Source organism: Trichomycterus rosablanca, chromosome 14 (genome assembly GCF_030014385.1).
Source record: "Trichomycterus rosablanca isolate fTriRos1 chromosome 14, fTriRos1.hap1, whole genome shotgun sequence".
NCBI lineage: Eukaryota > Metazoa > Chordata > Actinopteri > Siluriformes > Trichomycteridae > Trichomycterus > Trichomycterus rosablanca.
In genome coordinates this window covers 25,971,654-25,995,456 of record NC_086001.1, presented here as the reverse complement: position 1 = coordinate 25,995,456, position 23,803 = coordinate 25,971,654, and the positions used below count along the sequence as shown (strand labels likewise).

General features: G+C 38.7%; 1 long non-coding RNA gene across 1 annotated transcript; it reads left to right on the top strand.

The window, feature by feature from the left end:
* The first annotated feature begins 4,060 nt into the window (after window positions 1-4,060).
* Window positions 4,061-19,289, top strand: LOC134326825 (uncharacterized). The gene is made up of 5 exons (XR_010014584.1): window positions 4,061-4,131; window positions 9,832-9,924; window positions 18,748-18,816; window positions 18,978-19,055; window positions 19,184-19,289. It is a non-coding gene; the product is annotated as an uncharacterized LOC134326825 (long non-coding RNA).
* The last annotated feature ends 4,514 nt before the right edge of the window (window positions 19,290-23,803 follow it).

Below are 23,803 nucleotides of genomic sequence, written 5' to 3'. Positions count from 1 at the left end.
CTGGAGCTGACAGATGTATGGAGAGATAAAAATCCATACACAAAACAGTGCACTTGGATAAAAATTTCTGGGGACAAAATAAGTGCAGCTAGACTTCACATATTTTATATTAAAAAAGCAAATAGAAACCAGGTTTTTAAGATTTCAATCCACCCTAGTGGTTTCTCTGATCATCATTTAGTTATAATAAATGTATGTCTGTTTGAAAAAAGACCCCCTAGAGTTTACTGGCCATTTGATGTCAGACTTTTGCATGATGAGATGTTCTGTTTTAATTTCAATTTTGGAAAAATGGAGAAGAAAAAAGCAAGAATTTCATAGTTTAACCTCATGGTGGGAAGAAGGAAAAACACAAATTAAAGTATATTGCGAAGAGTTCACTGCCCACTCAAAAGCAATAGAAAACACTTTTATCAAAAACCTAGAAGGAGAGCTGCTAAAACTGGAGGACGAAATATTAAACAAAAATTGCACAAGTATCAAGACAAAACTTCAAAATAAAAAATGTTTTAAGTTCTTACCTGCAAAAGCAAGCAAAAAGTGCTTTGATTAAGTCAAAGATTACTAGCATTAAAGATATGGATGCTCCAAGTACATTCTTTTTTAACTTACAAAGAAAAATAAGACCTCAAAACTTCATGCTATATCTACAGCATCCAGACAGAAGTATAGTAACCGAGCCAGGTAAAATAAGAAAAATTGCTAAAGAATTTTACACAGAACTTTTTAGTGCAGAAACATGTGATCCATCCTGTGCAGAAGAACTACACAAAGACCTGCCAAAAATAAGTGCAGCTCAGCGAGAAGCCCTGGATGAAGAGCTGGACCCGAGTGAACTCACTGCAGCTGTAAAACAACTGGCATCAGGACGGGCACCAGGCATCGATGGGCTTCCAGCTGATTTTTATAAACATTTCTGGAATATTTTAGCGGAGGACTTGTTTGAGGTTCTTAAATGTTCCCTGGCAAACGGAATTTTACCAATGAGCTGCACAAGAGCAGTTTTATCTTTGCTTCCAAAGAAAGGGGACCTGGGGCTTTTGAAGAACTGGAGACCTGTCTCAATTTTATGTACAGACTATAAGATTTTATCAAAATGTCTTTCTAACAGATTGAGGGAATACCTGAATACAGTAATACATGAAAGTCAAACATATTGTATACCAGATTGTATTGATCGCTGAGGGGGGTCAAGGACTCATTGAGTTGAACTGTAGGATAATGACTTTTCGTCTTCAGTCAGCTAAAAGATTTTTATATCGAGAAGGACTGGTGTGGAGAGACACAGCCTGTGCTCTATTACAGTGTTTCTCAACCTTTTTTCACTCACGGCACCCTTTGAAAGTATGCAAAATCTCAAGGCACCCCAGTCTAAAATGTATTTAAAAACGTACACTCTGCAAGCCCTTGGACTGCTGACACACACGCACACACACCATAAGGTGTCAATTGTTGGGGGGGGGGGGGGGGGTGTTACGTGACTTAATTTTAACGGGAAACCTGAGCCTGGGATGATGCACACAATCGCCCTATTCTGGCAGGGATGGATGAGAGGCAGACACGGAGCTCCTGGTCCAGAGCCCTCAGTTGCTCCCTGTACTTGTTCTTGATGTAAGTTAGGTTTGAAAAGCTCAGTTCGCGCCATGAATGAATCAGATTTAACATAATTAAACAAGTTTATAGTTTATTTCTCAATTATTTGTCATTATACTAAGAGCACTGCTTCTTTTCTGCATGTTCTCTCTGTAGCTCGGTTATGGCTCTCTCAACTCAAAAGAAGCTTTATTGGCATGACAAATAAGGACATTCGTATTGCCAAAGCAAGTTACAGAGAAATAATAAAAATAAAAATAAGAAAGAACAAATTTATACAAAACAGTTACATGTGCAAAAAAATATAAAACAGAATAAAATATTAATAAAAACAGTGCAAAATAATAACAATAAAAATTATTATATTTACAGTAATGAGGTAATAACGATCAGTTTGTGTGTATCTCTCTTTCTGTGTGTGTGTGTGCGTCTCTCTCTCTGTGTTTGTGTGTACACGTGTCTGTCTTTCTCTCTCTGTGTGTTTGTGTGTGTGTGTGTGTGCGTGTCTCTCTCTCTTTTGTGTGTGTGTGTCGCTCGCTCTGTGTGTGTGTGTCTTTATATATTAATAATTTAAATATTAAATTATTAATATTTTATTCTATTTTATATTTTTTGCACATGTAACTGTTTTGTATATTTTTGTTCCTTCTTATTTTTATTTTTATTATTTCTCTGTAACTTGCTTTGGCAATACGAATGTCCTTATTTGTCATGCCAATAAAGTTTCTTTTGAGTTTGAGTGTCTCTCTCTCGTGCTCTGTGTGTGTGTGTGTGTGTGTGTGTGTGTGTGTGTGTGTGTGTCTCGCTCGCTCCCCGCTCTCTGTTTTCGGATTAGAATTTCGATAATAAACAGCTCTTATTATGATTAATTCCCTCTACTGATGGAAGCGGAATGGGTGGATTACAGCCGAACTGCGCAGAAATAAAAAGATATACATATATAGCGGCTCCCAGAGGCGCGACTCGGTTCCTTTTGTTCATTTTAAAGAGCCGTTTAACAGAATCAAATCGTTCGAGAACGACTCATCACTATCAGAATATTTTTGACGGCACCCCTGACGAAGCCAGATGGCACCCCAGGGTGCCGCGGCACCCCGGTTGAGAAAGGCTGCTCTATTAAACAGAGTGGAAAAGCTTGGTTATGGCAAGCAGCTTTTTTGTTTTAAATTTAAAACTAATGGACCTGTCTGGGACAACCCCTTTTTATCAGTCTGTTTTAAGAGCTTGGTGTTGTACTTTCTGTTTTAACAGAAGTGAAAACAGATCTGACTTTTTAAAGGAGGAACCATTGTTTTTTAATCCTCTTCTTAAGTCCAGATTTTTGGAATCAAAATGTATTCAACAACATTTCCACTTAGCAGGAATTTTAAATATTGGAGGACTAAGAGCTGACGGGGATTGGAAATCTGCGGAAATCCTCAAAGCTGAGACTGGAGTCCAATCTGCTCGTCTAATGCAGAAAATTCTGGAAAAGGTGACATCACTACTGCCTGCTGATTTTAAAGAAGCATTAAGATGTGAACCTGGAGGAGATCGTCCTCTTTTTCCTGAGCTCCAGATTTCTGCAGCAATGGAAGACTACAAAGAGGAGGAGGGAATGCTGCTAACTCTCAAGACTCCACAACTCACGCATTTCCAGGAAACATCAAAGAGGGCACTCTATGCAGTCAGTGTTAAAGTGTCGCACAAAAAATCTCTTGTTGGACTGAAAGAGACTAAATGGACAGCGCTACAAGGTCAGGCTTTCTCCCCACGTGGATGCTGGAGGTCCCTCTACAAAATCCCTATAGAAAAACGAACTGGGGATCTACAGTGGAGGATCATACACGGAGCCATTACAACCAAAAAACACATGGCACACATTGACCCAGCAGTGAAGGAAGATTGCCCCTTTTGTGGACTGGATGAGACAATTGAGCATCTCTTTTTAAAATGCTCAAGATTAAAATGGTTATTTATTCTGTTAAAAAACTGGATAAAGAATCTTGGGACTTTGTGGTCAGATAGCTTGTTTGTTTTTGGGCCTAAATACTCATCAGAGAAAAAAATACAAATATGTCTGATTAATTTTTTTATAGGACAAGCAAAAATGGCAATCTGGCTCACTAGAAGGAATAGAATTCAAGGGGTGGGTCCTGAGGACCCCAAAGGAATGCTAATTGGGCTAGTTAAAGCCAGGGTCAAAATTTAATTCTCGTACTACACTATGACTTACAAACTGAATGAGTTCAATGAAAAATGGGGTCTTAAATTTTAATTTTTAATCCAGGCATTTAATGTATATTAATGAAATATTTTAAGCTTTTAAAAGAACAGTCTTTATAAATACTGTTTTTTTGTAAAATGGTGAATTTATGTTAAACAGAACTAAATAAAGTTGTTTCAAATCTCTCTCTCTCTCTCTCTCTCTCTCTCTCTCTCTCTCTCTCTCTCTCTCTCTCTCTCTCTCTCTCTCTCTCTGTGTGTGAGCGGAAGTGAGTGCGTGAGCGAGTGAAGGTGCGTGAGCGAAGGTGCGTGAGCGAGTGAATCTGCTGCTGTGTGAGTTTCTAACTTTTCTATCTTTACGGTTCTGTGCTGGTTGAATATTTTGGAAAGTTGTTTCAGTGTTAGTAAAGTTACGTGATTGTAGTTAAAGCGGGAGGGGTGGTTTGTTTACATTCGCCGGTTGCCGGCTTTTTTGCCGGTCGCCATGGCAGCAGCGGAGAAAGTAAAGTTTGAGCAACTTACTCGTCGGCATGGGGTTAAACTTGCCCCTGAGATGAGGTGTTCAGTAGAGGAGTGTGTGTTAGCTGTAGGAGAGGTTGTAGACTGTAGTAGCATCATGGCAGCATCCAGGATGAACGGTGCTGTTGTGATTTTTATAGACAGTGTAGATAAAGCTAACACTGTTGTTCAAACTGGTGTTGTTATTCAGGGAACGTTTACCCCAGTAATGCCCCTCGTTCGATCAGCGAAGAAAATAACTCTGTCCAATGTCCCACCTTTTATGACCGATGAAGTACTTATTGCTGAACTTTCACGTTACGGTCAAGTAATGTCTTCTGTAAAAAAGATTTACTTTGGTGGTAAAACTCAGCATGCACGACATGTTGTCTCTTTTAGAAGACAACTTTACATGGTTTTGAAAAGTGAAACTAAAGAACTGAACGTAGCCTTTAAATTCAAAATTGATGGCTTTGATTATGTCGTTTTTGCTACATCTGACAACATGAAATGTTTCGGGTGTGGACAAGAGGGGCATTTAAAGCGTTCGTGTCCAGTTGAGGCAGGTGAAGGTACCTCACAAGCTTCAGACTCTGCACCTGCTGGGGGTGGTGTAGAACACACAGTACATGCGGACGCTAGGCCTGGAGGTGCTGGAGTTGGAGAATGTGAGGAGAACGTTAGGCCTAGTACAGCAAAGGACAGAGCTGAAAGGATAGAAGAGAGCACTGTTTCAAACACTCAGACTCTAGCTGAGGAGGGTGATGAAATAGCTGGGCCTAGTGGTGATGGGGACAGTAACACTATGCAAACTGATCTGCAAAAGGGCCTAGGGTCTCAGTGTGACGTTTCCCAAATTGGAGATGAAGGTGGTGTAGAAGATGTCACTTCCAATGAAATAAGTTTGGAAGAGGAAGGCATGGAGACTGAATCTGTGGTTGAGGAGGCACTTTTCCGAGTGCCTTCTGGAAAGAGAAAAATGAAAATTAAGTGGACTAAGGGTGAGGTAAAGAAAGGAAAAGCACAGAGGGCATCAGAGCAGGAGAGTGAAAAACACGAAGAGGATTCTGGATCTGGCATTTTTGAAGACTCTGACAGTGATCTGACTGAAATGAGAAATCAGCGGAGCCGTCGGAGTGCGTATACATTTGAGAAGATTCGGTCATTTCTTAAGAGAACAAAAAACATGAAGGGTGTAGTGATTGAAGAATATTTTCCAGACCGTAAGCTATTTATTGACTCTGTGAAAGCATTCATGAGGAATGAAGGAGAAGACTACTTTACTGTGCAGGAGATCTACCGGCTAAAGAAAATTGTGCCAAAATTAAAAATGGGACTTCAAAATGAAGAGGGATATGAAACATCATAACCTCTTGTTGTTTTCTACTCTTCTGCTTGTGTTATCCCTCTTTTTTTTTATTAATGAGCAGGATAAGGGTGGGCTCCTTAAATATAAATGGGGCACGTGATGGCTACAAAAGAGCCTTGTTATTTGAATCAATTAAGCAAAAGGGTGTTGATATAATGCTTGTTCAGGAGACCCATAGCGATAATGTTAATGAAATTGATTGGAAGAAGGAATGGGAAGGTATAGTCCTCCTTAGTCACTTGAGTTCCAACAGGGGTGGGGTGGCCATTCTGTTTGCGAAAAACCTTGGGCCAATATCCTATGAGGTAGAGCATGTGGTGCGCGGTAGATGTCTGGTTGTACGTGCTCACTTTGAGCGATTTAAAATTGCTGTATTTAACATTTATGCTCCTACAGCTGGTGCTGAGAGGGTGGCTTTTTTACATACTGTTAGCACAGCTCTAAAAAATTACAGTTCTGATAATAATTTTTTTATGGGGGGAGATTTTAACTGCACGGAGGATGATGGCATTGACCGTAATCACACAGAACCGCATGCCCCGTCACAGCGTGCCCTCCGTGAGCTACTTAAAGCTCATGAACTGTGTGATGTTTGGCGGAACCTAAACCAAACCACTAGGCAGTACACATGGGCACATGCAAGAGAGGGTTGGATGTCATTGGCTAGATTAGACAGGTTTTATAGTTTTAAACATCAGCTGAACATCATAAAAGGCTGTGTGATTACACCTGTTGGCTTTTCAGACCACAGTTTGGTTTTATGCTCTGTTTTTATTGCAAATGTTAAACCTAAAAGTGCATATTGGCATTTTAATAACTCCTTGTTGTGCGATATGAAGTTTAGGCAAGCGTTTGCTGTCTTTTGGAATGGTTTTAAAGCACAGAAACACTATTTCAGTAACTTGCGGGGGTGGTGGGACTATGGGAAAGTTAAGATAAAACAACTCTGTCAACAGTACACTTTCAGTGTCTCACGGCACATTACTCAGTCCATGAAAAAACTGGAAGCTGAGATAATAGAGTTACAAAGACTGATAGACTCAACTGGAGATCAGAGTCGAGTTGGAGCTCTCAGATCTAAAACATCTGCGCTGAGTGATCTTTTGGGCATCAGGGCACAGGGGGCACTGGTCCGATCGCGTTTTCAGAGCTTAACGCAAATGGATGCTCCATCCAAGTTTTTCTTTAACCTGGAAAAAATGGTCAGAGTCGTTTTGTTCACTCTCTGCGCTCTGAAGAAGGTAAAGAGCTAACAGAGACCACTGAGATCAGAAAACGGGCTGTACAATTCTATAGTGAATTGTACAGAAGTGAACAGGTGAACAACAAAGACCTAGCTTCTGGGTTCTATGCCGGGTTACCAAGGATCGCTGAGTACGCCAGTGCAGAGCTGGAAGAGGCACTGGGTGAGCAGGAGCTTTATGCTGCTCTGCAGGGCATGAAGGGTGGCACTGCCCCAGGTATTGATGGCCTGTCAGTAGAGTTTTATAAAACCTTTTGGTCAGAGCTGGGTGCAGACTTGTTGGCTGTTCTGAATGAGAGTCTGGCTGATGGTATTTTGCCACTGAGCTGCAGGAGGGCGGTTATTACCCTGCTGCCAAAGAAAGGCGATCTACAGGAGATTAAGAACTGGAGACCAGTGAGTCTCCTGTGCACAGACCTAAAAATATTCTCCAAGACCCTGGCAAACAGGTTGAGAAAGGTGATGGGGCAGGTCATTCATTTAGATCAGACCTACTGTGTTCCTGGTAGATCCATTCAAGACAACAACTTAGTGAGGGATGTTTTGGAGGTTTCTGAGTCTCTAGGGCTTGATTTTGGTCTTCTTTCAATTGATCAGGAAAAAGCATTTGACAGAGTTGAGCATCAGTACTTGTGGCATACTCTTGATGCCTTTGGCTTTGGACAGAGTTTTACCAGCATGATAAAGGTAATGTATCAAGACATTGAGAGTGTGCTGAAGATAAACGGTGGTTTGAGTGCTCCTTTCCTGGTTTTTCGGGGCATACGGCAGGGTTGTGCTATGTCTGGTATGTTGTACTCTCTTGCCATTGAGCCACTGCTAAACAGGCTTCGCTCTATCATTAATGGGGTAGGTATAGGTCAGGATGATAATTTTCATCTAAAAGTATCAGCCTATGCAGATGACATAATGGTAATGGTGAGTGGGCAGGTAGATGTCGATAATTTAGTTTCCACTATTCAGAATTTTGGCATCATATCGGCCGCAAAAGTTAATTGGGGAAAGAGCGAAGCTCTGGCCGTGGGGCAGTGGGCAAGTGGGCTACCGCTTTTACCAGCTGGAATGACATGGAAGACAGGGGGGATTAAATACCTGGGTATCTTTCTTGGGGATGAGGCAGCAGTGCAAAAAAACTGGGAGGGTGTGGTGGAAAAAATGGTGGGTCGCTTAGCCCGATGGAAGTGGATTCAGAGTCAGTTGTCCTTCAGGGGAAGAGTGTTGGTGATCAACAATTTGGTTGCTTCAACCATCTGGCATAGGTTGTCTTGTGTGGATCCCCCTGTTGGACTGCTGCCACGATTGCAAGCCATACTGGTAGACTTTTTTTGGGATCGACTACACTGGGTCCCTCGGGCTGTCCTTTTCCTGCCAAAAGAGGAAGGGGGACAAGGCCTGGTACACCTGGCAAGCAGAATGGCAACTTTCCGTCTGCAGTTTGTACAGAAATTCTTGACGGGTGCAGCAGACTTGGCATGGAGGAAGGTGACCAGCGCCATTCTACAAAGAGTTGACGGTCTTGGTATGGATGCTACCTTGTTTTTAACAAACTGTAATGAGCTATGTCTGACCGGATTATCTTCTTTCTACCGTGGACTGTTCAGAGTATGGGGACATTTTAGCACTCAAAGACTGGGAACAACAACATCATTGCACTGGTTGTTAGAAGAACCTTTGATTAAAGGTGCACGACTGGATATGGCGAAGAGTGGTGTACCGGGCATCACGCGAATGCTTTGTACCTCCAAGGTAGTGAGCTTACGTACCCTGGTGAATGTGGCAGGACCTGGTCTGAAGGATATCCAGGCTGTGGCCTCTTTGCTGAAACAGAGGTCCATTCGTCACATCAGTAATATTATCACCAGGTGGCAAGAGAGTCTTTCAAATGATGATTGGGAGCTTTTGAAGGAATATTGGAGTGGAAAAATACCTAATGAAGGTCCTAAAAATACCTAATGAATGATCCCTTCCCGAGGATTGGACTTACTCCACTTCTTGGAGATGTGTCGGGTCCAATGCTAGACCGGGACTGTTTACAGGACTTGGAGCTCTACTCTGTGTCAGGTCAGGTTTTATACAGGTGTTTCGTTAAGTTTTTTAATAAGTCTGTTTTAGATGGAAGGCCTGACACAGTGTGGAGAAACAAGCTTTGTGTGGGGATGGACAGACGGCCTGTCTGGAGGGTAATGTATAAGCCACCACTGATAAAAAGATCTGGGGACCTCCAGTGGAGAATTTTGCATCAGGTGATTGCAGTTAATGCTTTTGTGTCGGTTATAAATCCAGACGTCAGTGATAAATGTACATTTTGTGGGGAAAGAGAGACGATTTTTCACTGTTTTTTAGAATGTCCGAGACTTGGTTCACTTTTTACTACATTGTCTACAGTGTTTTTTAATTTTGGGGAAATTTTTAAATTATATGCTTTTATTTTTGGAGCTGGTTATAGTCGAAAAGATCGTTACAAATGGCAACTGCTAAATTTTATTGTCGGCCAGGCGAAGCTAGCAATTTATAACTCCCGGAGGAACAGAATGGAGGGCAGATCTGGTCATGAGGTGTTACCACTGTTCATGGCTTTGGTAAAGTCAAGAATAGTTTTTGAATTTGGGTTTTACAAGACCATGAACAATATTGAAAGTTTTGAGATGGAGTGGTGTGATAAAGATGCTTTATGTACTGTGGAGGAAGGAGAGTTAATTTTTACCAGCCCTTGGAGCTGAGATCATATGTAAATGTGTTTATTTCTGTGTAGGCATATCATTTGATATAATCATTTTCTCGTCTGTGATATATGGAATTTAAAATGTATTTTGTTGAGTGATTAAATAAAGTGTATGTTTTTAAAATCAAATCTCTCTCTCTCTCTCTCTCTCTCTCTCTCTCTCTCTCTCTCTCTCTCTCTCTCTCTCTCTCTCTCCTTTAGTTCAGCAGAAGTGAAACTGATCTGATCCTGTTCTGTTTGAGTGCGGATCTGTTCCGTGTCTGTGTTTGTAGTTTTGTTGATTGATGAACGCAGGTGAGTTTATACATTTCCACACTTCTGTACATTACTGTGTATTGTTACTTTATGTAGTTCAGATTGTTGATTTGATTTAAACACACTTGTTTTGAACAGAACACTCATGAACTAAACCAGGAAGTCTTGGACATTCGCATGACATTCGAGTTTCTTTCGGCTCGTTCTCGGCTAATAAACATCCAAAAATGAGTGAAACTGCATTAAACAAGGAACAAACTACAATCAAATATGTTTAAAACGTTTTTTCTGAACATTTTTATTTTCTGTTATTTTGTAAATGTGAGGTTCATCTGTGTTGAAATGATAAGGAAGTGTTAAGGGAGCGTCTACAAAGTGCTTGAAGCCGAGGTGTAGTTATTACCCAGTGGCATGTACCATTCAATACAACTGTATACTGTAAAATTTAATCAGTTGGCTTTAATTAAAAAAAATATGCAAACTCGTTGCCTTAGAAAAATTAAGTAAGCTCATGTACAGTAAACTCAAGATAAACAGTAAAAATAACTTATTTATTTTAAGTGTACAACACTTAAAATAACTTATTTATTGTGAGTAAGCAATACTTAAACAACTTTATTCATTTTGAGTGTAAAATACTTAAATTAACTTATTTATTGTGAGTGTGCAACACCTAAATCAACTTGTTTATTGTTACTTAAAGTGCAAGCAATACAACTGAGAACACTCATAAGGTTGATGTAGCTATATTATATTTATTATTAAATGAATGAATGAATAAAACATTACAGCAATAATGATTATCAAGCAAGCCAAGTTCAGGATTATCTTCACTCAGAATGGTCAGCACACCCACTTGCTAACATATTATCTCTCACCGTACCCTGCAAAGAAACATATGTTCATTTACCATGAATAGTCATCAAACCAGAAGTATATATATATAGGTATATAAGTATATAGTATATATAACCTATAAAACAATCCATGCTGTTCAGGTTGCCAAATCCACTCAGATTCATTTATTTTTCCTCTTTGATTTTACGCTGCACATCAGCGCACAAACTTTGATCGCTCGCTACATGTTGACGTGCATTTTTGGACGTGGTATCATTAAACCCCTCGTCACTTCTCACGTTTGTTTTTGTAAAAAAAAAAAACGTAGTTTGGGAAATCAGAGAAGCTCGTCTGTGATTCCAGTTGGTGATAGATGGTGTGGTGTGAACCCCCTTATTCCCGATCAGTCGTGTAGTGTGAACTGTACAGCGACCCGGCAAATTAGAAAGTCGTGTAGTGTGAACTAAAGCAATAAGCCACGAGAGGCTGTGCATTACTGTGATTTTAGCATGGGGATGACGTTTTTGGCACAACGCGAATCGGAGTGCCTAAAACTTCTTTCCCGTGCTAAAATCATAGCAGTAACGCACGGTCTCGAGTGGCTTATTGCTTTTATAAAACGGCGGTCAACATAAAATACAATAAATACAACAATGTTTAATTCATAAATGTATTTATTGTGTATAAACTTACAATAAAGCATTCTTCCGCGACGCAAGGTAGTTCGATTAACAGTGTTGCTAGGCAACATGAGGGCGAACATAACATTAACTTTTTCTTTTCAGTGACGTATTAATATGGAATGATGTGAGGTTCTCATTTCTATTTACTGTTTATTGTTTACTGCTTTGGCAATAGTGTATCTAATTACATTCATGCCAGTAAAGCACCACTGAACTGAACTGAACTGGTCATAGGTGTGCGTTTATCGGGGATTTTACAACGGCTTCGAACGCGGCTCAGCCAATCAGATTTCAGTACCGGAACTATCCGTTTTATAATTGGCATTAACCATCCAATCAGAGGACTTAAAACGCCAACGTAATTGCACGCCTGCTAGCTGGCCTTAGCAACGCCGACTCAAAATCTGATTGGTTACTGTATCAATTTCATTGCCGTTTATTTTAGGCTCGAGGCGCCCGCGCTACTGATTTTGAAGCCTTAAGGCAGATTTCTTTGACCCTGGCAACACATGATGACTGAAATATGATTGGATAATAGCTCTAGTATAAATATACACGCAACCAATAGAAAATCTATGAAAGAAAGAAAACAGACTTTTTGGAATTATTCTATAAATATTCATGGAAACATATATTAAAACATAAGTCAGTGATTCTGACAGTGTTTAGGCCAGCAGAGAAGGCCAATATATGTAGTTTCTAATAAAAGTACCTGGGTGCTAAACTAAACCATTCACCGTGATGTAACTGTACGGTAACTTTCTTCACAACTAGAAAGCACATAAACCTGACGCTGACTACACAACGGTGCAACAGTTTATGATAAAATAATAATAAAATTTACTTACCAAATCAGTGTTCTACAAGTATCATGGTAATCCCGACAATTATATAAGCGACGTTCAGTTCCAGTTCAGGCTTGTCCAGAAATGCTCCAACTGCCGTTTAGCGACAAATAGATGTCCGAAGTGCGCATGTCCAAATTAGGTTGAATACAGAAACTTGTTTTTTTAAACTGAATTTAAATTAAGAATATTGAGTAAGAAAACTTTTTCAACCACAAATTACAGATAACTTATTTAAAACGAGTGTTAATAACAAGTTGATGAAAACTGAGTCAGGCACACTCATTATATCTAATTAAATTAAGCGTTAAGACTTACAGTGTATAAAGTCCTACAGTATGGGTACAGTACCCAGCTAGCACAATCATCTGGCCCAGTTCCCACTTTTCTATTGGCACAGTCGGCCGAGTGTCAGAATCGGCCAGAATCAATGTAGCCAGATCCGGCCACAGCTGGGTTTGGCTGGTGCTCATAGAAACGCGTGCAGTCTCTGATTCAGCACCGGCAGAACGAGCGTCACCATAGCAACAGTGCGACGTGAGCCGTTAAAAAAGAGGAATCATTCGTTCGTGTGAGGTAAATAAACGTTTAATCTTAACAACTTTTTACTTAGCAAAAAGTAAGCAGAAAGTCTATTAATGAGTTCTGGATTAAGATAAAGAGAGCAATTTGGAAATGGAAACTGTTAGGTAATGTTATCTAGTGAGTTTCAGGTTAACTGGTCTAAACTGAAACACGTCAGGTAACGTTAGCTAAAAGGCTAACAGTTTCTAGCATTAGACAACAGCTGCTAAATAATTGAAGCTCATTGAATACTGTGGATGACGTTAATTTAAAAGCTACAATAAGCAACAAGAACAATAATAATAATAATAATAACAACAACAAAACAACAATAATAATAATAATAATAATAATAGTAATACAATATTAAGCAACAGACGAACTACCATCTCTGACTGTACATCCACAAGGTGGACCAACAAAGCAGGTGTGTACAATAATAGAGTGGACAGTAAGTGGACTCATTGTTTAAAAAGTCCAGCAACACTGCTGTGTGTGATCCTTTTAAACCAGCACAACACACACTAACACATGAATGATCCACCACCCATAATACTTGCTCTGAGGTGGTCCTGTGGAGGTCCTGACTATTGAAGAATAAGGTAAAAGGGGGCTAACAAAGTATGCAGATGAACTGATGGATGACATGGAACTGTAGAGCTACAAAGTGCTTCTATATGGTTAGTGGAGCTGATAGAAAAAGAGTATACATACAAGGAGGTGGTTTTAATGTTGTGGCTGATTGGTGTATTATTTGGTATTGTACATAGTTACATTTGTAAAAGACCGTGGCAGTCTTTTCAGTGACTTTTGCAACTGTTCTCTTTGTGTGACTGAATAACGAACAAAAAACGTATTTTTATAGAAAGTTATTTTAAAAGTTAATTGTAGATGACAGTTAACTTAACTGAAGTGTGTGTACTTCTTTATATTATTTCTGTTACGGGAAACTTTTTCTTTCTCACTACTAAAAATACTTTTTACTAAAATACTTGTTAGTGTACTTGTTATACTTGAGTTTTCTCTATGGCATTGCAGTAAACATGGACAGCAAGTAGAACTTTGCCCATTCGTTGGCCTGTAAAAGATCAGCACCATGCAACATGTTAATAAACTCAGACATGAATGTGAATTAGACAGACACTGAGCTGAAATAAATGGTAGAATTCCATATGGTAGATGGGTTTATTAGATGTACAACATAAACAGAATGTCCTGTCTCTAAATAGCTAAATGAATAAACAAAAAATACAGAATCTAAATTGCACAGATTTTCAGATTTCAGGTTATTTACTGCAATAAACTACCAGATTTACTACAACTTAATAACAGCCCCTATACTTCTGCATGTGCAGTGAGACAGAATTCATTCTGCAGCAAAGCAGTCGATGAGGAAATTGAAAAATATATGAAAAGATGGCGGCAGAAAAAAAAAAGACTGGAAAAAGCAAGACCAAAAGAAATGTGAAGAACTTTACCTATATATAGTATGTACAGTACTATTATGTATGTATAGGATAGTATTAATATTTGCCATATATATATACAGTGTATCACAAAAGTGAGTACACCCCTCACATTTCTGCAAATATTTCATTATATCTTTTCATGGGACAACACTATAGACATGAAACTTGGATATAACTTAGAGTAGTCAGTGTACAACTTGTATAGCAGTGTAGATTTACTGTCTTCTGAAAATAACTCAACACACAGCCATTAATGTCTAAATAGTTGGCAACATAAGTGAGTACACCCCACAGTGAACATGTCCAAATTGTGCCCAAATGTGTCGTTGTCCCTCCCTGGTGTCATGTGTCAAGGTCCCAGGTGTAAATGGGGAGCAGGGCTGTTAAATTTGGTGTTTTGGGTACAATTCTCTCATACTGGCCACTGGATATTTAACATGGCACCTCATGGCAAAGAACTCTCTGAGGATGTGAGAAATAGAATTGTTGCTCTCCACAAAGATGGCCTGGGCTATAAGAAGATTGCTAACACCCTGAAACTGAGCTACAGCATGGTGGCCAAGGTCATACAGCGGTTTTCCAGGACAGGTTCCACTCGGAACAGGCTTCGCCAGGGTCGACCAAAGAAGTTGAGTCCACGTGTTCGGCGTCATATCCAGAGGTTGGCTTTAAAAAATAGACACGAGTGCTGCCAGCATTGCTGCAGAGGTTGAAGACGTGGGAGGTCAGCCTGTCAGTGCTCAGACCATACGCCGCACACTGCATCAGCTCGGTCTGCATGGTCGTCATCCCAGAAGGAAGCTGACGCACAAGAAAGCCCGCAAACAGTTTGCTGAAGACAAGCAGTCCAAGAACATGGATTACTGGAATGCCCTGTGGTCTGACGAGACCAAGATAAACTTGTTTGGCTCAGATGGTGTCCAGCATGTGTGGCGGCGCCCTGGTGAGAAGTACCAAGACAACTGTATCTTGCCTACAGTCAAGCATGGTGGTGGTAGCATCATGGTCTTGGGCTGCATGAGTGTTGCTGGCACTGGGGAGCTGCAGTTCATTGAGGGAAACATGAATTCCAACATGTACTGTGACATTCTGAAACAGAGCATGATCCCCTCCCTTCGAAAACTCCCCAAACACAACTCCCTTCCCCAAACACAACCTCCAAGATGACAACTGCCTTGCTGAGGAAGCTGAAGGTAAAGGTGATGGACTAAACCCAATTGAGCACCTGTGGCGCATCCTCAAGTGGAAGGTGGAGGAGTTCAAGGTGTCTAACATCCACCAGCTTCGTGATGTCATCATGGAGGAAAGGAAGAGGATTCCAGTAGCAACCTGTGCAGCTCTGGTGAATTCCATGCCCAGGAGGGTTAAGGCAGTGCTGGATAATAATGGTGGTCACACAAAATATTGACACTTTGGGCACAATTTGGACATGTTCACTGTGGGGTGTACTCACTTATGTTGCCAGCCATTTAGACATTAATGGCTGTGTGTTGAGTTATTTTCAGAAGACAGTAAATCTACACTGCTATACAAGTTGTACACTGACTACTCTAAGTTATATCCAAGTTTTAGTTCTATAGTGTTGTCCCATGAAAAGATATAATAAAATATTTGCAGAAATGTGAGGGGTGTACTAACTTTTGTGATACACTGTATATATACATATATATATATACGTGTGTGTGTGTGTGTGTATGTGTGTGATATACAGTATGTGTGTGATAAATATTTATGGTATGTATATAGGACGTATTAGTAGATGTAGTAGTGGTAGTAGTATGTTTAGTAGTATTGTGTATGCGTAGTATAGTATTTATATTTACAATATTGTTCACTTTTATGATTATTATTCTTATATGCAATTACACTGCCTGACCAAAAAAAGGTCACACCTGGATTTAACTAAGCAAATAGGTAAGAGCCTTCCATTGGGTAATTACTGCATGGGTGATTGTTTTAGTTGGCAACAAGTTATTTAACCCTAACTGATGCAGTGAGTAGCTTTTCATTTGTTAACCATGTGGAAAGACACGTCCTGTGGTCGTGGAAAAGATGTTCATCTGTTTCAGAAGGGTCAAAATATTAACATGCATCAAGCAGAGAAAACATCTAAGGAGAAGCTGAAACTACTAAAATCGAATGTCCAACGCATTATTAAAAAGTGAAAGGACAGTGGGGAAACATCATCTTCGAGGAAAATCTTGAATGATTGTAATCGGCGATTACTTAAACGTTTGGTAAAGTCAAATGGTAGACAAACTACAGCAGAACTCAGAGATGTTTAATAGTGAAAGTAAGAGCATTTCCACACGCACAATGTGAAGGGAACTCAAGGGATTGGGACTAAACAGCTGTGTAGCCTTAAGAAAACCACTTGTCAGTGAGGCTAACCAGCAAAAACAGCTTCAATTTGCTAGGGAGCATAAAGATTGGACTCTGGAGCAATAGAAGAAGGTCATGTGGTCTGATGAGTCCAGATTTACCCTGTTCCAGAGTGATGGGTACATCAGGGTAAGAAGAGAGGCGGCTGAAGTGATGCACCCATCATGCCTAGTGCCTACCGTACAAGCCTGTGGAGGTAGTGCTATGATCTGGGGTTGCTGCAGTCGGTCAGGGTCTAGGTTCAGCAACGTTATGTGCCCAAAGAATGATGTCAGCTGACTACCTGAATATACTGAACGACCAGGTTATTCCATGAATGGATTTTTTTCTTCCCTGATGGCATGGGCATATTCCAAGATGACAATGCCAGGATTCATCGGGCTCAGATTGTAAAAGAGTGGTTCAGGGAGCATGAGACATTATTTTCACACATGGATTGGCCACCACAGAGTCCAGACCTGAACCCCATTGAGAATCTTTGGGATGTGCTGGAGAAGACTTTGTGCAGTGGTCCAAATCTCCCATCATCAATACAAGATCTTGGGGAAAAATTAATGCAACTCTGGATAGAAATAAATGTTGTGACATTGCAGAAGCTTGTGGAAACGATGCCACAGAGAATGTGTGCTGTAATCAAAGCTACAGGCGGTCCAACCAAATATTAGAGTGTGTGACCTTTTTTTTGGCCAGGCAGTGTATATGTTATTTTCTATATATAATATTCATATAGTTGTCATTTTGGATTACTTTTATAATATTCTGATTATTATTATTATACTACTTGCTGCAATTATCTTAATAAAATACTTTCTGCTGCACAATCTGTAGTTAATCTGTAGCATAAATCTACTATTTTATCTATGAGGATGTGAAAGTAGAAGAAAACAGTAAATAAATAGTATCGCAGTGTTTCGGGGGCTATTCCGGCCCAGTTATAGGGGAGTCGGCAGAGATCTGGCATCCGGATTTAGGCCAGTGTATTTGGCCCGATTCTGGGCAGTCATTCAAAAAGAGTCAGAGCCGACACGGGCTGCCCGCACTGAACCAGATGCGGCAGGCTCGGCTGGCAGGAGCTGCGCCGGAAGTGGGCCACAATTACAAGACTAGTTGGGTTTGCTTGAGACCGTCCGTGTAGATCAACTTACAAGTACCAACTATAAAACTATGAAAGGTTAGTACAAGGTTCCCTTAAAGGTTTCAATAATTTTAAGGTTAGTACAAGGTTCCCTTAAAGGTTTCAATAATTTTAAGGTTAGTACAAGGTTCCCTTAAAGGTTTCAATAATTTTAAGGTTACGGGAACGTTAGGGGAACGTTCCCAGAACTATAATGCACAACCAAACGGGAACGTTCTATTTCCGTAAAGAAAACTTTCCTGGGGAACCAAAGGGCAACCAAAATGATCCGTTCCCAGAACGTTCTGGGAACCAAAAACTAACGTTCCCAGAACGTTCTGGGAACCAAAAATTGTTAGCTGGGGTTAACTGCTGCTCTTTAGGACTAAAAACTTACTAGAACATTATATTAAAAATACTGATATACTGTAGTAACAGAACAATATATATAATAAAATAATTTCGTATTTTTTATAATTAATGAATATATTATAGCTATGTTTTAACGTTAGCCAAAAATGCTAGCTTGGCAGGTACGGTAAACTAACTATCTAGCCAGCTATACATAAATATGGCAGCAAAAGGCTATCAAAATTAATTTAAAACATACATCTAAAGGAAACTTACACTGATATTATGAATACGATATAAACCATCTAACAATATAGCCAAGTTATATTACACACATAATATTTTAAAACGATTACATTAGTTACCTATACCTACAGCTGTGTGGAGCTGGTGGTCCTTTTTTTTAGTAAGGTGTGTGATGTACAGGTATATAAAAGGTTGATTACATTAGTTCCCTCTTCCTGGCAATTTTATAAAAACGTTGGCTGGCATAAATAACCCAGGAAACATGTTTACCAAGACAAAGCACATTATCATGCCTAAAGCACATATTTACAAGTCTTTATGAATTTCCTTGATTGAATGATTTAACTAATTAAGTGTTTATATTTCTGCAGTGACTTTTTGTGCACCCCTGAGTCCAGCTCACTCAGCCACCTTGTGTTATTTGGCCTACACTGATCTTGGTAAGATGTTTACCTGCTTTTATCAACATACAGTTTGAAAGACATTTTCAGGATTGATTAGGGATAATGTACGCAAGCACATTATCATGTCTAAAGCACATATTTCCAAGTTTGTGCTTATGTTCTTCAGCCTACTAAAGGCACTGTTTATTCTGCTCTAGCACTGTTCTGTTCTGGAAACTGCTTTTCATGATGCCACTCCTGCTGCCTGAGTGAATCAATAAACCATTTTTAACCAGGTAAACATATTTAAACTACAGTTACTTTTTTTCTTATTCAACATTTCTTTTCCATCATTAGGTGGAACTGAAAAATTTGAATAAGATCCACATTGATCTGTGAAAAATAGTTTTTGTTTTCATTCCAGAATTACAGACCAGTGTCAGGAGGCAGGAGATCAGCAGTCAATTATGGCAGGACAAAACATTTTTATAATAAATAAAAATACTTGAAATAAAATATTGAAAAATGTGTTTTGGTGTACATTTGTTTTTTTTCTGTTACTGTTTTAATTGTACTCTATTATTATTATTACTTATAATTATAATAAAGTATATATATATATATATATATATATATATATATATATATACAGTATATATATATATATATATATATATATATATATATATATATATATATATTTATTTATTTTTATTTTTTATTTTTTTTACAGAGTATTTTCATAGCATTAAGAGGCAAGAACAGTTGTAGTCCTAGTGACCATTAAAGGTTACATATGGCTGGGGAGGAAAGCCTTTTAAAAATCTACTGCAGGCCAGAACTGGGCCATATTTGGCCCGATAATGGCTCTTCTGGCTAGCAGGTGGTTAAGTGCTGGCATATTGCTGGCAGTCATGGCTGGGATCCGGGCAGCCGTATACGGCCCACAATCTAACCGTCATTCATTTTGACACAAAAAGTTCCGGCATGCCAGATATGGCCCAGAACTGGGCCATAAATTTTTTGCTGGCTGGGTGGTTTCAAAGTCCAGAGTGCTAACCATTACACCATGGAACCACACAGTGAGGTTTTGCTTAAGCCCATTAATAATGAGTCATTTAAGAGCAAGTTGGCTGTTAGATGGCGCTGTAAACAATGATTAGCGATTATATTTTGGGATGGAGCGGTCACATGTGGAACACTATAACACTACTAGTGGTATTATGATATTCAAGCTGGATGAATGGATGGAAATTAACATGTCATTTAAGGTGACTCTAAACTAGCACAAGCAATTGTGATGCTCTGTTGTACTGCACATGCGCTGAATGTTACCATCCTGAAACTGCTACTGTTTCTCAATCTTGGACCTCACACCGGCCCCAAATAAAAGCAGTAAGGTCCCACCGAGATTTGAACTCAGATCACTGGATTCAGAGTCCAGAGTGCTAACCACCATGAAACCCTGACACCACAACAAAAAAGAAAAATACACACAACTTTAGACTTTACTTTTACATCTCAGATTATTTATATTTAAACTTACGTGATTGATATAACTGACTGAAATCAATTAAAAAAACGGAGGTAATTTAAAAGTTTTAAATACTAAATAAAAGTAATTTTAGTTAAACATTGCCACCCAAGTATCAAAATCACAACAAAACGTTCCACTTTTGGAAAATTGCACTAAGTTCAGGATGCAGTTGGCCGGTAGATTGTGCTGTAAACAATGACTTGCCGCTTTGTGTTCTAATTTGGCATAGAGCAGTCATATGTGAAACACTATTGTCTTCACAGCATTGATAACAGTGTTTTTACCTAAATAAAGCCAAGTTCCACCGAGATTTGAACTCAGATCGTTGGATTCAGAGTCCAGAGTGCTAACCATTACACCATAAAAGAAGAATTGAGCACAAAGGTTAATAATTACACCATTAGCTCCACGTGTTTTTTTATGTAGTGTTTATGGTATTTAAGCTGGATGGATAGATGGAAGTTAACATGTCAGACATCCCAAGTTGCAAAAACTCATTTCAGGGAGCTAAAAAAAAGCTAAAACCCTCTCGCACACAGCAAAGGATATGGGTGATAACAGAACTTTTAGGAGCTGCTTACTGAGCTACTAAACTAACTGTTCATGTCACAAACACATTAATGTGTACTACATAGTGCACTAGATAGTGTGAAAGATAATGGATTTATGTTCCCTACATAGTGCACTAGATTGTACATTAGAAAATAATTTATGTTTTTTACTTAGTGTACTAGATAATAGACTTATGTTTCTTACATAATGCTTCAGGCAGTGTATTAGTTAACAGATTTAGGTTCCCTACATAGTGCAATAAATTGTATATCAGATAACGGATTTATGTTCCCTACATAGTGCACTAGATAGTATTTTAGATATGAATTTATGTTCCCTACGTAGTGAACTAGATAGTGAATTAGACAATTGGTTAATTTTCCCTACACAGTGCACTAGAAAGTATAACTAGATGATGATTTGTGTTCCTTACATAGTGCACTAGATAGTGTATTACATAAATATGTACCCTACATAGTGCACTAGATAGTGTATTACATAATTATGTACCCTACATAGTGCACTAGATAGTGTATTACATAATTAATTATGTTCCCTACATAGTGCACTAGATTGTATATTTGATCATAGATTTATGTTCCCTACTTAGTGCACTAGACAGTATATTAGACAATTGATTTATGTTTCCTACACAGTGCGCTAGATTGTATATTAGATAACGGATTTAATACGCGATTGTATTAATAAAGTCTGTGTCGCCTTCGTGCGCGAGTGTGTGTGTTCTCTTGGCCGGTAGTTCTAGATTCCGGGAGATTTTATCTGACTTGCGGGAATCAGGGAGCCGCTATGTATATGCGGGAGACTCCCGGAACTTTTTCTGTACTTTATTTTACAAAAAGCCAGAGTGTACAATGAGAGGGGGAATTATGTTTCTTATTATATAATTGTTTCTCAACAAAAACCTGAGACTTCATTAGTTTATTACATTAATAAAATTACTTTATATTTACCTACTAACTGTAGTGGGTTTTCACTGCACATGATGAACTAATGAACACAAAATCATTTATTAGTCAAAGCAAATTGATGATACATTCATAAATCATGATCCACTGCTCTTCCCTACATGAAAGTAAGTACAAAGTATCGGTATCAGATCGATATCGGCGATACTGGCCCTGTATTTACTTGGTATCGGATCGATACCAAATGTTGCAGTATCGCACACCACTAATACAGATGTGCTAATGGAGATGTTTTACTGCTAAGCTGCTGTTCAATTCCAGTCCAGTTGGTGGCGCTGGTGCGTCTTAAGTTGTTCTGCCAACCGCCATTAAACATCATAAGAAGAACAAGAAGCTGCTGTGTTTGTGCTGTAGAGCCTCATCTGTAAGTAAAATATGTATTTAATTATAACCACATTCTAATTAATAATAAAACTAGAGTTCATAATAAAACATCACTGTGAGGATTTGAGGAGCTTTAACTCCAGTTTCATTTAAACACACAAACTATTAGCTGCTCCGCTAACTGTTAGCATCACACATGATTCAGTACTGATGAACCGATTCATTTGAACCGATCCACCAAAATGAATCAATTGAGCGGAACTGATTGAGTTTCTTCATGATTAAATCTCACAGTTTTATATAAACACGTGATATTTTTATACTTTGTTTATAGTTGAACTTTGTTTATAGTTGAACTTTGTTTATAGTTGAACTTTGTTTACAGCTGAACTTTGTTTACAGTTGAACTTTGTTTATAGGTGAACTTTGTTTATAGTTGAACTTTGTTTATAGTTGAACTTTGTTTACAGCTGAACTTTGTTTATAGTTGAACTTTGTTTATAGTTGAACTTTGTTTACAGTTGAACTTTGTTTATAGTTGAACTTTGTTTATAGTTGAACTTTGTTTACAGTTGAACTTTGTTTACAGTTGAACTTTGTTTATAGGTGAACTTTGTTTATAGTTGAACTTTGTTTACAGTTGAACTTTGTTTACAGTTGAACTTTGTTTACAGTTGAACTTTGTTTACAGTTGAACTTTGTTTATAGGTGAACTTTGTTTACAGTTGAACTTTGTTTACAGTTGAACTTTGTTTATAGGTGAACTTTGTTTATAGTTGAACTTTGTTTATAGTTGAACTTTGTTTATAGTTGAACTTTGTTTACAGCTGAACTTTGTTTATAGTTGAACTTTGTTTACAGTTGAACTTTGTTTACAGTTGAACTTTGTTTATAGGTGAACTTTGTTTATAGTTGAACTTTGTTTATAGTTGAACTTTGTTTACAGCTGAACTTTGTTTATAGTTGAACTTTGTTTACAGTTGAACTTTGTTTACAGTTGAACTTTGTTTATAGGTGAACTTTGTTTATAGGTGAACTTTGTTTATAGTTGAACTTTGTTTACAGCTGAACTTTGTTTATAGTTGAACTTTGTTTACAGTTGAACTTTGTTTATAGCTGAACTTTGTTTATAGTTGAATAGTCTGTCTGTCTGTCTATTAGATCTTTAATAATGCAGTCAGCAGAAGAGGGAGACGTCACCCCTGTGGATCTACAACATGAAGAATTTCAGAAGAAAATAATACAAAAGGAGGATGAGGAGGAGGATGATGATGATTTCTTCTGTAAGTAAATATAGAGCATGATGCCACTTTTCCACCAGACAGTGAGGTACAGTACAATGTCTGGATTTAAGTTTGAATCTAACTAGGATTTATTTATGATTAGAAAATCAAACCCACAACCTTCAGTTTCCTCCAGTTGTTGAGATTCTTCTTCTCATATTGATGAATTTCAGGTGAAGTCACTTTAATCCCTGCAGAACTTGTGGCTTCTGTGGAACTGCTCTTCTCAGAGGACCAACAGTGTGGAGGTTTCCAGATGAAGCCTGTGAAGAAGGAAGAACCTGAAGATAAAGATGAACTCAGTAAGACTTGAGCAAAATCATTTCTCCTGATTTGGTCGTGTCTGAATTTCTTGTAATATT